The sequence below is a fragment of the Anopheles funestus genome, chromosome 2RL (genome assembly GCF_943734845.2).
Source record: "Anopheles funestus chromosome 2RL, idAnoFuneDA-416_04, whole genome shotgun sequence".
Taxonomy (NCBI): Eukaryota; Metazoa; Arthropoda; class Insecta; order Diptera; family Culicidae; genus Anopheles; species Anopheles funestus.
The window spans coordinates 100,402,873-100,417,131 of record NC_064598.1 but is presented as its reverse complement, the minus strand read 5'-3'; the positions used below and the strand labels follow the sequence as shown (position 1 = coordinate 100,417,131).

Genomic DNA, 14,259 nt, shown 5'->3' with positions numbered 1-14,259 from the left:
TTTTTGCTGGATCTCCACCGGTACTTTCTCCAAGAAATGTTCCAAGAGGTCGCACCCCTCTTTTAGTGAAGAGGGGTGAATGGAAGCACCTCGTCCCAAAGTCCCATTCTTATTTTGTAGCAATTTTCAACATTTCTCTAGTGGCCATGAACGTCACCCCCGGTGTTTGGCTGGTGAAAGTATTTTTTCACTCCTACTCTCTCACTCACGGTTTGGTGGTGCAAACGATGCTGTGTTCCTATGCTACAGAGTGCATCGAGTGTCTCGATTGTACCCTTGTGACGCAAACTATTTCACTCTCTTGTCAAACGGATGCACAAGTAGGGAAAAAAGGAAGTAAGCTACTCCACTATCTGTAGCCAAAAGCCGATAGCCAAAAGTGAGTGGTGTCTCACTAAGTCTCTTCTGCGTCCTTACACGTACTACCCTTGATTCTCGAACGATGACATATCTCCGTCTCGGATGCCGGCATACCATCGGCCAACTTCGTGACCACATTTCTGTCCTCTTCCGCATCGCATAACCATCGCGGTGTGTGACGTTTTTAACAGTTTTCAGTGTTAAAATTTACGACCTTTGGCCGAGTGGACCACAAACCGCATACACCGGCGACGACTGTCAATCACAATTTTCGGCTCATGTTCGGATGTCGTTTCCCCTGGAGGAGGAATAGAAAGCCCCAATGAATGCTTATGTGGTGATGGTCGTCTGGGTGGCTTTTGACACTGAACTTTGAGATATGAAAACTAAACATGAAGCATTATAGCTAATCTTTTTCATGCATTTTGGGTCTTTTTTTGTGAGTGACTGTGGATTAAAGCCGTTCTAAATTTGTAACCCCTTCACAAATGTTCATTCATCTTGCACTCAACATACTTCTGCTCTCTTAAAGTATCATTGGCACATCAGGATCTTAAGTGAAATCGTTTAAAGATTTTCTTTATTATTACTAATCTACCGTTGCACCCTCCGGATCATCTCTTCGTGTTGCGTCCTTCACGGTTGGTACGGTTAAATTAATTACAAGCGAGCAGCGAAATTGCTCTAAATTATAGCTTCAGTTAGTAATTGTGCTGCCTCTAGCCTTTCATAGAGGAGGGCTGCTTTTAGAACCATACACATTCCATGGGTGTGGCGGCCCTGTATGCTGCAACTTCGTTTGCCGCCACTTAACAAAGCTGCGAAGCTCTCAAATTGATTTGCTACCAGTTGGCGATTGCGCGTGATTTACATGACTGGGTGGATGGAATTAGAAGCACTCGTAAGTGGATTTTTTTCTGTAAATTTCTTTTTCTTTAGCTGCAAGCTGTAGCAAAATCGTTAACTGAGGGTGCATGTGAGACGGCTTCTTCATTAAGGCTAAAAAATAATGTAATTCATAGGAGGTGTGTACGAATGAAAATTTAAATTACATTAATAAATTTACATTTTTAACGACAAATGATCTATCCAAAAATATAAAATATTTCCATCTTTACAAACGTAAAACGGTAATTTGATAGCAATTAATATCTTTTACGAAGCACAATTCTAAATCGCTCATAAATCAATAAATATTAATTTTCCCCAAATGAATTATCATCGGTACTAATTTGTATAAATATCGGTCTAACCGGTTTAGTAATTATCGAACACAGTTTATAGTTCTCGACACACTGTTCATACTGACAACAACGAAACAAACAACAACAACAAAACAAGCTGTTCGTGATCCGGTGTGTATGCACAGAGTTTTGCAAAACATGAGCCAACCAAGTCGCCTTACTTACAACGTTGTCGATGACGATGATTCTCAACAACGGTCGCCTTATACGGGATGAAACAGGCTACTAAGTAAGATACAGAAAGAAGAGAGAAGGAAAGTGAACCACAGAGGGAGGCATTATGTCATCCCAACCAGCGCAAGCCTCTATCGCCCAGACTAATGTTTCCGAAGGCGAAGGTGTATGTGACGATGGGGATGATGGGGAGATGTACAAGAGCACTCCCCCACGAGTTATGTGTGTACGTGTGTTTGTCGCTGGCCGCCAAACCACTGTCCAAAGTTTACAGTATGTCAACAAATATTCAACCTGTCACAGAGATAACCAGTGGTCTGTTACTTAAGCTTTTGCAGTTGGATAGAATAAACCAACTCCTAATGGAATATTTACATTCCCCATTCACGCAGGGCTGCCCATTCATCCCTTTTGCTACTAACCATGGCCTGTACGAATCCCCTCTCATCTCACCTATCGTCCAGCGTATTTATTTCTCCTACTTTATGGACCATATGGTTGCAATTTGGAACATTTAACACGCACCAAAACGACCTAACGAATGGCTGTTCGGTGCATCAACATACTCGTACATCAAACCATTGAATGCTGCACCAAATCTCGGCCAAACTCTTCCTCGTTTCGTACGAAACGTGATGATAAGGTAAACCTCCGCAGGGCTTCCTACATGCCTTTTAAACCTTACCTAATGACACACTTGGACGGCTAACAGTGCTGTTTTGTCGTAAACTTTACCGCTCAAGATGTCAAGAACGGGCTTGTAAACGATCATCATTAGCCTGCCCCGCTTAATGAACTCATTCGAATGTAAATACCCGCGTAGTCAACCTCCCGATGACAGTGTCTTCCGTTTGGGGAAAAAAAGATTCCAAAAATGCGACCATCATCATCCTACAACTTAACATTGATCTGTGTGCGCACACACGGCCAAAGCGAGTTTGCGTGGAATCGATGGAATTTTTTTGTTGCTGTCACTATGATCTAGCCGCCATCGAAATCAATAGATGTCATTCATACTACACAACGAACACGCACACTTTCAAGGAAAGCAAGGTAACATCGATGTACATCTTCGTGTTGTTCGAGGGTTTTTTTTTTGCTCAACCGAAAGATAAAAGTCCTACATCGAGGGCGCACAAATGTCCACCATGCTAATGCGCAGTATATTTAAACTTTTTTCGCACTTCACTCACAGTTCATGTATCCAAACGGAGCTCCGGTTTGTTGCAATAGGACGACAAATTTCTTCCAACATTTATCAAAACGTCATTTTACTTGTCTAAAGTACAAACCACAACCCACGTGCTTCTAATATCACATGTGTTGCAACTTTGCAAATTGCCCCTGTGTCACGATGCCTTGAGGAAAGATCACTCACTTCTCTCGCTATAATTACCGTGTTTATTGCTCACGGAGATGATGCTGTCAGATAATAATACGATCTATCAGGTACGCCTTTGCTCGTTTGCAAGCCTCTACGGAGAGACGATTGGATGGAATGTTTTTTTGTGATTAAAACGAGTAGATTTAAGCTTTATGGTAGAATTTTTCCCAGTAAGGTAGTACCCGATCGACAGTTCAAGAACGTTCAGATGCTAGCTGATCGTAATGCGTTCATAAGACTGTGGGAAATGTTGTTACCGGTTGTTAGATGATGCGATTTGTGGTGGCATAATTTGATTAGATTTGTACATTTGATGGGAAACAAATCGGAGGGCTTGGAATATACTAATTCTCTTGTGACAGTTCTGGCCATTTTTTCTTCTTTTCATTAAATTAAGTCACGTTCCTCAATTTAGTAACTAATGTGATGTGTACTCCGTTCGAACTACGTACCACAAATTGGATTAGCGGATCAGTTGTTAGTAAAATATGAATATTTGAGCTTTGCTTTAAAAAATGTTTCTGGAAGTGTTCTCTTTGCTGGGATTGTTAGAAAACGCAAAACGAAATTTGTCTTTCACGTCCAGGTTTTACACAATCTTATGTCACTTGTAATTTGTCTCCAGCATGCCCTACACAGGGGCAATAGAGCAAGTGAAAAAAATGCAAAGGAATGCAACCAGCGCAACCCTTGCTGGCTGGAATAAATCTTCAAAGCGTTCCTGTTCTTTCAAGCAGCAAAAAACAGGGCGGATGTAGAATGTAAATTAGTCATCCGTTTTTCATGGTGGAAAAGCTCCGACAGATGTGCAAATCTTCCACCCCTTTAAAGTGGCATGTGGCGAGTGTGGCGTATCTCTTATCGTGCGATGGTTACACTAACCCAAACCTGCACATCAGAGGTCGACCGGGTAGATGGAAAAACATCGTGCTAAAACGCGACTCGCTTTGATGGATTTCCTGTGGCGCATAGGAAGTATGCTCTTGGGAACGAAACATACATACACCGAAACAAACACACACACAAGAGACAGAAACGCAGATCCATAATCCGTTGAGTCAAGGGAAGGGAAATGGCTGAAAATGGTTCGCTCGAATGGTTAGTGAAGCCGTAGAAAGAAAGGAAGAGCATATAACTATAACGTCGTCATCGTCGTCCCCGGCCATGCCATGCAGAAGGGTGTGAAGGACAGTAACGGCCGTGTGGTTTGATGAAGACTAAAGCCGAGGTATCGAGCTAGCCAGCTGGGTGAGTAGTACCGTAAGCTTATGCAAATTGTCAGAAGCTTGCGCGAAAGCGTTGAAAAGTCTCACGGCGGCGAAAAACGGTACGTTATGCGTAACGACCCTTTTTGCTAACGGTTTGGTTTGGGCCCGTTGTACCTCTTTTTTGCCGGTCCGTCTGAAGCGAATGACCGAGAATGGTCGCAAAAAAAGCTAATAAACAAATTATATAGTTTGCCCGTTGCCTAAGACGGCTGTAACACTCCGCGAAGAGCGTTCGATTTGGCGATGCGTTTGGCAACAGGAAATGCATCACACCACCGCACCCGGGTATGCTTGATTGCAGGTGAAAATGCATAACAACTGTAGCTCTTTTAGTGCTTCAATGCATGGAAAAGCATAATGCGTGGTGGTGAGTTTTTTTTTCTCTTGCTCCTTATAGTGTTTACATTTGCTCTGTAAAAATAATCGATCGATAGTCAGAAAACACTTGAATGGTAGTTACAGTTCCAAGAGGCCAACATGAAGTAAAATAAATCAATTGCTACTCCATTTAAAGTTGTAACGTTGTAGTAAACGGGTTTCGTTCACTCACCACGAGGAGTTTTAGCGACTCTTTATAACCTTACCCACTCATGATTGTTAACATGTAGCCGTGGTGAGTCGAGTAGCAAGAAGAGTATTTAAATACGTGAGTTGAAACGAAAATGTGCGAGTGAATTGAAATAAAAAAATAATTAGATATTTTTTTATTTTTTTTTGTAGTTTTTTATTCTTTCTTTTATTTAAAGCATTATTTGTATGAAAAGAAACTTATTGCAACCAATTGGCATTAAAATAAATCAATTTAAATTTTTTTGCAAAATTTCCCAAAAAAAACGTAAGTGGTAAGCCTTATGAAATTTTCGAGTGGAAAAATTTTTTGAATTTTTTTTCTGATTTTTTATTCTTTTTTTAATTTAAAACATTATTTGAGTGAAAAGAAACTTATTGGAACAAATTCGCATTCAAATATATCACATTTAAAAATTTTGCTACATTGCTCAAAAATGAGGAAAATTTTACATTTTCTCAAACAGGGTAAGGAACTTGGTTCCTCGAATAACTTCTGGCACAGACAGCTGAGGACATGGCCGTCCATGAAGAAAATGTAGCCATTGGTGCCATCTATCGACCACAGGTTAAAGATTGGCGATCCGTAGGATACCGATCGAGTTATAGGCAAAGTTTGGTGCGAAAATGAGGACAATTTTACGTTTTCTCAAACAGGGTATGGAACATAATTCTTCGAATAACTTCCGGTACGGACACGTGAGAGCATGGCCGTCCAAGAAGAAAATGTAGCCATTGGTGCCATCTATCGACCACAGATTAAAGATTGGTGATCCGTAGGATACCGATCGAGTTACAGGCAAAGTTTGGTGCGAAAATGAGGAAAATTTTACATTTTTTCAAACAGGGTATGGAACATAGTTCTTCGAATAACTTCTGGCACAGACATCTGAAGGCATGGCCGTCCAAGAAGAAAATGTAGCCATTGGTGCCATCTATCGACCACAGGTTAAAGATTGGCGATCCGTAGGATACCGATCGAGTTATAGGCAAAGTTTGGTGCGAAAATGAGGACAATTTTACGTTTTCTCAAACAGGGTATGGAACATAATTCTTCGAATAACTTCCGGTACGGACACCTGAAAGCATAGCCGTCCAAGAAGAAAATGTAGCCATTGGTGCCATCTATCAACCACAGGTTAAAGATTGGCGATCAGTAGGATACCGATCGAGTTATAGGCAAAGTTTGGTGCAAAAATGAGAAAAATTTTACGTTTTCTCAAACAGGGTATGGAACATGGTTCCTCGAATAACTTCCGGTACGGACACGTGAGAGCATGGCCGTCCAAGAAGAAAATGTAGCCATTGGTGCCATCTATCGACCACAGATTAAAGATTGGCGATCCGTAGGATACCGATCGAGTTACAGGCAAAGTTTGGTGCGAAAATGAGGAAAATTTTACATTTTTTCAAACAGGGTATGGAACATAGTTCTTCGAATAACTTCTGGCACAGACATCTGAAGGCATGGCCGTCCAAGAAGAAAATGTAGCCATTGGTGCCATCTATCGACCACAGGTTAAAGATTGGCGATCCGTTGGATACCGACCGAGTTATAGCCAAAACTTGGTGCAAAAATGAGCCTTAGTAAATTTTTATTTGTTTGAATGTTTTGATTTTTTTATTATTTTTCACTCTTTTTTTTATTTAAAGCATTACTTGAGTGAAAAGAAACACATTGCAACCAATTGGCATTAAAATAAATCAATTTAATTTTTTTTCCAAATTTTCTCAAAAAAATGGCAAGGGGTACCCCTTATGAAATTTTCGAGTTGAAAATTTTTTAAAATTTTTTTTCTGATTTTTTATTCTTTTTTTAATTTGAAGCATTATTTGAGTGAAAAGAAACTTATTGCAACAAATTCGCATTCAAATATATCACATTTAAAAATTTTGCTACATTGCTTAAAAATGAGGAAAATTTTACATTTTCTCAAACAGGGTAAGGAACTTGGTTTCTCAGATAACTTCTAGCACAGACATCTGAGGGCATGTCCGTAAAAGAAGAAAATGTAGCCATTAGTGCCATCTATCGACCACATTTTAAAGATTGGCGATCCGTTGGATACCGACCGAGTTATAGCCAAAACTTGGCGCAAAAATGAGGAAAATTTTACATTTTCTCAAACAGGGTAAGGAACTTGGCTTCTTAGATAACTTCTAGCATAGACATCTTAGGGCATGTCCGTCCAAGAATAAAATGTAGCCATTGGTGCCATCTATCGACCACAGGTTAAAGATTGGCGATCCGTTGGATACCGACCGAGTTATAGCCAAAACTTGGTGCAAAAATGAGCCTTAGTAAATTTTTATTTGTTTGAACTTTTTGATTTTTTTATTATTTTTCACTCTTTTTTTTATTTAAAGCATTACTTGAGTGAAAAGAAACACATTGCAACCAATTGGCATTAAAATAAATCAATTTAATTTTTTTTCCAAATTTTCTCAAAAAAATGGCAAGGGGTACCCCTTATGAAATTTTCGAGTTGAAAATTTTTAAAAATTTTTTTTCTGATTTTTTATTCTTTTTTTAATTTGAAGCATTATTTGAGTGAAAAGAAACTTATTGCAACAAATTCGCATTCAAATATATCACATTTAAAAATTTTGCTACATTGCTTAAAAATGAGGAAAATTTTACATTTTCTCAAACAGGGTAAGGAACTTGGTTTCTCAGATAACTTCTAGCACAGACATCTGAGGGCATGTCCGTCAAAGAAGAAAATGTAGCCATTAGTGCCATCTATCGACCACATTTTAAAGATTGGCGATCCGTTGGATACCGACCGAGTTATAGGCAAAACTTGGCGCAAAAATGAGGAAAATTTTACATTTTCTCAAACAGGGTAAGGAACTTGGTTTCTCAGATAACTTCTAGCATAGACATCTGAGGGCATGGCCGTCCAAGAAGAAAATGTAGCCATTAGTACCATCTATCGACCACATTTTAAAGATTGGCGATCCGTTGGATACCGACCGAGTTATAGCCAAAACTTGGCGCAAAAATGAGGAAAATTTTACATTTTCTCAAACAGGGTATGGAACTTGGCTTCTCAGATATCTTCTAGCATAGACATCTGAGGGCATGTCCGTCCAAGAAGAAAATGTAGCCATTGGTGCCATCTATCGACCACAGGTTAAAGATTGGCGATCCGTTGGATACCGACCGAGTTATAGCCAAAACTTGGTGCAAAAATGAGCCTTAGTAAATTTTTATTTTTTTGAATTTTTTGATTTTTTTATTATTTTTGACTCTTTTTTTTATTTACAGCATTACTTGAGTGAAAAGAAACACATTGCAACCAATTGGCATTAAAATAAATCAATTTAATTTTTTTTCCAAATTTTCTCAAAAAAATGGCAAGGGGTACCCCTTATGAAATTTTCGAGTTGAAAATTTTTAAAATTTTTTTTCTGATTTTTTATTCTTTTTTTAATTTGAAGCATTATTTGAGTGAAAAGAAACTTATTGCAACAAATTCGCATTCAAATATATCACATTTAAAAATTTTGCTACATTGCTCAAAAATGAGGAAAATTTTACATTTTCTCAAACAGGGTATGGAACTTGGCTTCTCAGATAACTTCTAGCATAGACATCTGAGGGCATGTCCGTCCAAGAAGAAAATGTAGCCATTGGTGCCATCTATCGACCACAGGTTAAAGATTGGCGATCCGTTGGATACCGACCGAGTTATAGGCAAAACTTGGCGCAAAAATGAGGAAAATTTTACATTTTCTCAAACAGGGTATGGAACTTGGCTTCTCAGATAACTTCTAGCATAGACATCTGAGGGCATGTCCGTCCAAGAAAAAAATGTAGCCATTGGTGCCATCTATCGACCACAGGTTAAAGATTGGCGATCCGTTGGATACCGACCGAGTTATAGCCAAAACTTGGTGCAAAAATGAGCCTTAGTAAATTTTTATTTGTTTGAATTTTTTGATTTTTTTATTATTTTTCACTCTTTTTTTTATTTAAAGCATTACTTGAGTGAAAAGAAACACATTGCAACCAATTGGCATTAAAATAAATCAATTTATTTTTTTTCCAAATTTTCTCAAAAAAATGGCAAGGGGTACCCCTTATGAAATTTTCGAGTTGAAAATTTTTAAAATTTTTTTTTCTGATTTTTTATTCTTTTTTTAATTTGAAGCATTATTTGAGTGAAAAGAAACTTATTGCAACAAATTCGCATTCAAATATATCACATTTAAAAATTTTGCTACATTGCTCAAAAATGAGGAAAATTTTACATTTTCTCAAACAGGGTAAGGAACTTGGTTTCTCAGATAACTTCTAGCATAGACATCTGAGGGCATGTCCGTCCAAGAAGAAAATGTAGCCATTGGTGCCATCTATCGACCACAGGTTAAAGATTGGCGATCCGTTGGATACCGACCGAGTTATAGGCAAAACTTGGCACAAAAATGAGCCTTACAAAATTTTCAAATTTTTAATTTTTTGTTATTGTTTATTTTTTTATTTATTTTATTGTTCTTTATTCTTTTGTTTTATTTAAAACATTGGGTGAGTGAAAAGAAACTCATTTAAACCAATTTTCACTAAAAAAAATCGATTTATAAAATTTTGCAAAATTACTAAAAAAAAAAAGTTAAGCTATAGCCTTAGAAAATTTTCAAATTTTTTGAATTGTTTTTTATTTTTTTATTATTTTTTATTTAAAGCATTATTTGAGTGAAAATAAACTTATTTCAACCAATTGGCATAAAAATACATCAATTCTTAAATTTTGCCTTACGAGCAGTGGCGAATCAAGCTTCTCGGAGGCCCTTGGAGGATGGTCATCCTCCTTTGGGGAGGATGGTGGAATCTTAACTTATACATTAATGCCGGGTTTGTTATGACTCCGAAATGAGTCGTTAAACGAGCTGACTCCTAATCGTTCACTTTCTCTCTTTATGTCGTTTTTTCTAGTTTTTTTTTTTGTACATGAAATATTTTATATCGAATAGTTGCTCAATACACGTCTTTAAACACGACATGGTTTTCAAATCGCAATTCTGATACGGTGTGTAAAATCGATTTGCATGTATTTTTGCGCGAACCCTGCGAACATTTTAAACGCAAAAAAGACAGCTTTCTGACATTTATACGTATGGTCCCTTCTCACTTTCCGTCCCCGAAATGGTTCAATCGGGTTGGCTCAAACCTAAGGCTTGATCTGTGCAGAAATAGTAATATTGCTGCCCACTTTAAACCCCCCCACGCCCAGGCATCCTTGCCTTCATTTGCCTTCCGATCGACCAATTCCGCGACGCCATTCGACCAGCAATATGGGTGTGTGGGGGTCTAAATTGCATCAATATTTAATTTATGTGCCTATTGACCACTGCCCGGTACGGTGTGGTGCGGTACACAACAACGTTCGTCGATAAATATTAAATCGAAACAAGAGAAGGTTTTTCGCCTGCTCAACGCTGGCACCGGCTTGTTGTAGGTTGTTGTTTTGTCCAGCCCGTGTTACGTTTGGTGGGTCAGTGGGTATTCCGATACTATTTCTCCCGTCGATATGGATGGCGAAACTTCTCACTCATCGGTTGATAAAGTGTTCAAAAGATTCGAAAAAAGGGTCTTCATAGCATCGTAATAGTTCTCGAACATTTTCCAAAATGCTATGTTGTTATGTTAAAGCAACTAGAAAAAAAGGACCACGCCTTTTTAAACCCCAGTCACATACACCTGTCTGCCTGTCTAGTCTTAATTTGATTATTATACCGTCTTTACTACTTCCGTCCTGTGGCTGGTGTACTTTTTTCCTAATCCTTTTTTGCTTGCTTTCTGTCTCCAAAGTCGTCGACCCATTCTCTCGCACAAGGGTCAAAGGTTACACAGCGGTTAAGTGGGATGTCTTAAAATTCCGGTACTCCTTTGCACTGTAATTCAATTTGCAATCCCTCCTGTGATGGTTAAATCGTTACCCTGGTAGTAATCTTCATGTCTTCTTACTTCTTCTTTCATTTGCGAAAATTGAAAACGTTGAAAAAGTTAGTTCTTCGAGAAAGAAAAGCTTTCCACATGTCGACCATAATGGTACACCGTTAAGCACCCATTTGAGACGGGAAAATGCAACGCACTCCCGGAAACACTCGTCAACACTTGCTACTTTCAACCGGCGTACTACATCATAACACACCGTGGCTGTACTTTTCGACCTTGCATAGAAAGTACGACTTGTATAGACGAAAGAGTACGCAAAAGGGTTTCACTTTTCCTTCGGTTAAAGCCACTGCAGTCGCTGCATCCTTCTAATCACCTGCCGTGCCTCTAACAACGACCGCGACCGAACCCAATTATGCAAAAACTATTATTTCATTTTTAGCCACATATCCTGCACCGTCCAAATTGGTCGACCTTTACATTTGCTTTTGCATCCTACGGTTTGCAATTTTACCTTCAAAAGCTTTCCCGAAATGAAAGAGCGGAAGTGGAAAACCGCTACTCTTCCAACGAGACGAACGAGTTTTGTCCGCTTGCAACTCCATTATGTTCGGGCGGTTTAAAGAGGGCTAATGAAACGTCTCGTTGGAAATTTCGGTCCGAGGAAGGAAAAAAAATGACACACTCTTACTCTTTTGCAGCATGCAAAACCCATTAACGAGTTGCGTCCCTTTTTTCCATCACTTTTGCTTTTACGGTTGTCTAATCTTTTGACGGTTCAACCAATTTTCAACCCCCCGCGGACGGGAAGGTGAAAGATGTAAATGGAAAAGATGAAAGTTACTTCCTAACATAAATGACCGGGTAGTGAAGCAAGTGGACATAATTTCAAATTATCTTCTCTTGAGATACTCACCTTAGTCGGTTGCAAAGATTCGCGACTGAGTTATTTCTTATGATTTTATAAAATCGAAGTAATTGCTAGCAAAAAAACGGTAACTGAGAAATCACTCAATAATGATGCTAATGGTGATTTATATAAAGTTCCAAATGTTTCAATCTTATCATTAATTAGGCTTCTTGTATGAATTATAAAATTAATGTTAAAGGCATATTTTGTTTTTTTTTATGTGATTTTATTTGAAATTTGTAGTCAATTTACTAATCTGATAAAATACAAGAATTTTAATGAAGTCAATAGTATTCGCCAACAAAACTTCCTACACTATTTAAGCTACATTGTGTGTGCTACGTAATCGATTCTATTCTATTCTGTCATGTAAAAATTCCATATACCACCCTCACAATGGTGGAACAAATAGTTCAATCAATAGGCGAAACCTACGCTCGATTTGTATCATTCACCTGCGTCACACAAAAGCAAAGTTCCATTTATGCCACACAACAAGATACAACTTCCCTATCCCTTTTCCGAAAACGCAATTCAATGTTAGGTATCTCTGGTAGCATAAAGCAAAAATAATGAATGTGATTTTAATTCATCGCGATTATAATTTAACATGACGTTAGTTCGGAGCAAAATCGACGTCCGCCCGCCGTAAATCTTGTCCGACAAATGAATTTTAAAAGGTGACACATATTGCTTCCCAACGGTCGTTCGATTCATGTACCCGCGGAGGGAAGAACCTCTTCAACCGCACGTAGGTTGGGTTTGAAGATTCTTCGATGAACAGGATTCGCGATGAAACACCATTCATCATGCAAGATCGGGGGGAAGTATATTGGTGATCGTGCATATGTTTAATCGTTCAATTGCGTCTTGCGTTGTAAACACCGCTTGATCCATTATGGACACGCGTGTTCGAAGGTGGTATGAGATTGGAAATGATTTATTTTAACCCGTCTTGCCGTAAAAAACGAAGCTCCGACTAGCAGTAGCTACAGAGGTGGAGTTCAGTGTCGAAAGTGATCTCTTTTAAATCAGAAGAGGTGAATTGTGTTTCTTTTTTTTTGCGGAAGCTTGTACGTTTAAACAGGAAGCTAACTAACGAAGGTCCATACGCACGAGCTGGATCGAAAGTAAAACGGGGTGGAAAAGTTTATTGCTCATCTTCTCATTATCGCTGTGTGGAATCGGACTTCCGTTTTGTTTTGATTTATATTTCTCTGTTTTGGGTTTCATTAATTTTTACTTTTTTAACCAAACAAAACTACACGCACGGACCTAACTCAATACAGGTGTACGCGAATGAAAGGCTAACGAAGCGATGCAACATCACGATTGCAGTTGCATATTTAAATGCGCGTGCACCAACTGTGCATGCGAATCGTTTGCTTCCGGTGAACGGGTTACATTTGTGGATGGGAAAATATTGCTACCAGTGTAAAATGGTAGAAGTGGCATTGGCCATGAAATGAAATTAATCTAGCTTTTAATCAGACCTTCGTACGGTGTTTAAACATATGATTCACTTCATGGGAAAGTTTCTAGGTGGTACTTTTAGGCATTCAATGCTCAGAAAACGATCGTGTAAAGATGGATCCTACAAAATAATTCTTAATTTACTGTGGACATGTCATTCATCACAATTCTATTAATAACTTTTTGTTATTTGACTTGAAGTTACAACGTCGGCGTAATTTGGAAATTCTCCAAACCCTCTGTCATCTCAACTGGTGGTATAAAAATAGAATACTTTAGGGTGCATTTACCCAATACATAGTAAAGCTCTGATCAGACACACCGCCCTGTCTAATTAGTTAGAGATTAACAAATCTTTTCAATCCACTGTCACAACAAATGCCATTGCACTTCTTCTGGATATCTCCCCAAAAAGGAAGATATAGGTCAGGGTTTTGCTTCTCGGATTACTATATCGTTAAGTAATTTGAAAAAAGCAGCTCAGTTTCTATTTTGGACAGCTTAACCGTTACAGCTTTCTGGGCATTAGCAAATGAGTTTGATTGCTTTCCTGCTAATCCTCTTACATTCACAAGTACCTCCAAGTGTCAGATCCCAAACCCAAACTCCCTGCCTTACGCAAAAGCAAGTGTGACGTTGTTAATAAATAAATTCACCTTACGCGAACGGTGTTGCTCGAATTGGCAATTGAGTGTTCAACAACCTCGTAAAACATTAAACATGCTATCGGGCGTAAGTAATGAAGTAGCGCGAACCAAAGTACTTCCACTCAGAAGGATTCAGCATCGTTGGAGGGAAGGAAATCATAGCTAGGCGCAGGTCATAAACTTCATCCTACCGAACCCCAAAGCCGCCATCCAAGGACCCCCGGACGTCAATCCAATAAACATCAGCTGGAATTCGAAATGTGGGTGGAAAATTCTACCGAAGGTTGGCATCGTTCCGACCTCTAGATGTAAGACCGTTTCTTGGCCACA

The 14,259-nt window shown here is 38.8% G+C and overlaps 1 protein-coding gene across 6 annotated transcripts in view; it reads left to right on the top strand.

The window, feature by feature from the left end:
- LOC125763350 (mitogen-activated protein kinase-binding protein 1) overlaps positions 1-14,259 on the top strand; it is a 98,836-nt gene that overhangs the window by 62,004 nt on the left and 22,573 nt on the right. The window lies entirely within an intron of this gene.